This window comes from Formica exsecta, unplaced genomic scaffold, assembly GCF_003651465.1.
Source record: "Formica exsecta isolate Colony F162 unplaced genomic scaffold, ASM365146v1 scaffold475, whole genome shotgun sequence".
Lineage (NCBI taxonomy): Eukaryota > Metazoa > Arthropoda > Insecta > Hymenoptera > Formicidae > Formica > Formica exsecta.
Window position 1 is genome coordinate 508,100 of NW_021851988.1, and position 3,963 is coordinate 512,062.

Sequence of the window (3,963 nt, forward strand, 5' to 3'; positions counted from 1 at the left end):
TCTCGCTGCTACAACCTTTATCGCGATTACGCGACTTTAATGTCGATTCTCTCTTTTCAGAGGTGCGCCGGTCCTGCGTACACCTGATCGGTCGTCGACCCCGAGGATCCCCTCTTAAGATTCTGGTGGATCCACGATCTTCTCTTCGGCAACGATGCCACTCACGAAAAATATTCCGCGGATATCTTCCAACTGTGATCCGACAAACTGCCTGGAAAAACGACGGCACAATAAGTAAGTAAATGTTGCGCGTTATCTTTTTGACGACACACAGCCGCAAATGAAATGGAAATATCCGTTTGCGTTCCTTCTCGGTGATAGTATTCAAGTCTCTTATTTTTATCTGTTACTTTTTTTGCGCGACAAGAATGAAAAAAACAAGCGTGAATTTTAACAAAAGACCAAATATAAAAGTTACATTATAATCATGCATTACATGAGATAAATATATAATTAAATATTTTGAGAAAGAAATTTCTCTTCTCTTGAATCAAGAGATTCACGTTTGGGATTTTTAATTATCTTTCTGGCACAAAAAAATTTGCAGATTTTAATTGCTGAACGAGTAAGTTGTATTATAACGCATGATAAACATACCGAGAAATATTTTTATATTAGATGCATCAATGATAAATGATTAACGAGTTAGAAGCGACACAAACAGAAAAAGACATAACAAACGTACACTAGTCGACGGTAACACTAGTTAAAAGAAACTGAAACCTATGGAAAACACCTACGACACTTGCCTTCCTTGGACGATTACGGATCGCTCGTATTGCACATACCTACGCGTATACCGTGTGTCTCTTATCTCCCCTCTTCTTAGTTGTTATGTAGCATCAAGGTTTTATAGGCCTTGTGCATCAGTTTATATCCAAGCTATATTCCGATCGAATGACGTCGTTCTATAATACTTCACCCAGATTCCATTTAAAAACTAGAACGAAAAAAAGTTATTTTACCACAAAAATAAATTTCGTAAATTGTAAATTGATGAAAGGACGATACTTCATATGTATTCGGATATAACAATCGTACATTTTTATCACGAAAAAAATTCAGAAAATTTTTAAAATTGTATATTTTTATTGTATTTTTTGATTAGGTAATTTCTTTAATAATTTTTTTATTGAGTGCTAATGTTAAAAAATTTTTGAAATATTTATTGCCATATAAAAAACAATTCATATATAAAAAATCAGAAGATTTTCTTTCGGCGGATACGGATTCAGCACTCTAAAAAGGATTAAATCGGACAGTTCGATCGATTCAAACGACGGAGATAATGAAACACCGCCAATAACGAACGCGATGATTGACAAGGTTCTCTTGCGCAAAAACTCCTGTCAATCAATACGAAATGTAAACCGTTGACTTCTTTCATTGACATACACACACATATACACACACACACACATATATATATACATATACACACACTCGATACTGCGCTACGGCTATACATAATAAAGTGGCAATAGCGTAGACGTTCCTTTTTATCTCGAAACAGTAAAATTACGACGCACCTCGGCAGTTAGTCTCCTTGACCCTGTATAAGCAAAGGAACAATTCTTTTTGCTGCAAGATAAAGATTTTCTTGGACGTTCTGAGATACAAGCCTTCAGCTTCGAAATGCATATCGAGATCGTCGCGAATATCTCTGAAGATAAATTTCAGCAACTGATGATTACGCTATGTTGTTCAAACAGAGATAAGTATCATTTCTCATCGTAGAGAGAGATTCTATTATATCTTCCATAGAGAGAATAAAAAATTTATAATTACGTATTACTACCATTAAATCCAACATGTAGAGAAATCTATATTTGTGCCAATCGTGACACAATTATTGCGTTAATTTCCCACGTTATAGAAAAATTTGCATTCTAGAATTCACAAATAGGCAGAATCTATATCTCGAAATTTATCATCAAAGATGTAATATAAAAAGCTTACATTTTTAATATATTTATTTCTTTTAATTCTTAATTATAATCATATTCTTAAGTATAATATCAAAGTCATATTTTTCATCAAGTTTCTTTTATCCATTTTATTTTCAGATAAAATGCATTTTATATACTAATGATATATTACTTAGTAACTGCTTTACTAATGGTAAAATTAACTACAGCAAATGTATCAAACTGGAAATATTCGAATAACCTTGCAGGCATAATTTTTCATCCATTAACATCAAGGTACAAAACAAATTCCATTAGCATTACCGGTTAAGTATCGGTTAAATATCTATAATAGCACCGTCTTCTTCCGAATTAATGACGGATTTCTTGGTATTCGCACTCCGTTGACAGGTGCTAAGGCCGTTTGTCTACAGGTCAAATTTTGCCAAGTAATATATTCGAAACTTTCCCATTCTCGTCTAGAATTGTACTCTCGAGACTGTCAAACTAGTACAACCACCTTGAAGTGGTATTATCCAGCCGTGCTTGACCTACCTATCTACACTCGGATACTGGGGGATTCTATAGCCTCTGCCTCGTGTCTCTCTCTCTCATCGAGCTATTACTCATTGTTTTCCACGATAAAATTTTATAGTCGCGCATAATCGTAAATCGTTATTTTATTGCTATGAAAAATCCAAGGCATTGCATTGCGTATTCCCGGGAATGATATCGAATTATGGCATCGTCAGAATTAAAGGACACTTCACGCGAATCATTAGCGCGCTCAATAAATAACCGTCACTGCGATCTTCAGAGTCCGGTTTTCGTTTGCGTTCGCGTATGTGAATTGCCATGATTATGCGAATAAAACTCATATATGCCGTGCTTAGAATCTTCGGAGAAAATGAAGGTTTGAACGTGTCTGACAATCCATCAAACAATTCGGTAAAATTTTAATGTTCCGGTATCAACTGTAACGAAAAAGAACTGTTTAATATTCATGATGAATTTTAATGAGATTAAATTTATTAGCCTTTTGATATTTAAATTGAGCATTACTAGTATATTTTTTTCGTAGTTCCGTATTCACTGATAGTATGGAGTTCGGACATTCTATCATTTTTTTCACACACAGGATCGTATAAGGTATCTTGTATAATTTTTATTTTACATAAACTTTCAATTTTTATTTATTCCTTTGCTGTGTGTGTTTGCCCAAAATTAAAGGTATATTCTCTTATAATTAAAAGGAGTCTACGAATTAATAAGTACTCGATATACATTTATTTACATTCTTATGAGGTAATATAATTGCATTCTTTCGAGTATAAATTAAGCTTCTTATTTTTAGGCGGGAAAGATTTAGTATAAATTATAGCGCGTGAAATATTAATAAAATTAGCAAGATAATTTATTCTCTGATGCAGCTATTAATAATATTCTGTAACTTAGATCCTCTTCAAAAATAATATATCATTCAGGTCAATTACCATCCTCCATGATGGCGAGTAAATCGCGCAACAGCCATCACCATTCCGGTTGGATAACCGCGAAAATTGCGCGTCCCGGTTTTCGCAGTTTTTAACGTTCGCGTAGATGACTGGCCAGATTAACCTGCGGTATCAACGGCATCTAAGCGATCCGTCAGCCCGTAGCGAGAGGTGCCCGCGGGTACATCTCGCTTTCACCCGGCTGGTCTCTTGCCACGTGCATGGAAGTGCACGTACGTCCAGTCGATGCACCGATCTGACGCGTTCAAGAAGAAGGTGGACACGGGCCAACGCGTTTCGCATCCGCGGCTCTGGTGGCGGTTGGTAATCCGCGAGATAGTGTCTCGTTGAATTCGATATCACTTATTCTTGTGATCGAGACCCCCTGGTGTTTCGGCTGTCTCTCGAGCTTGATACCCAAGAGCCAATCTACCTCGTCCTCGTCGTGACTCGCCGATGACGTAACGCATAAATACACGCCACGGGAGAATCGAACCGGTGGCTTCTACCACTTCTTCTTCGTCTTCCTCTTCTTCTCCTCCGAGGAAGGCAGTCTTCGAAGA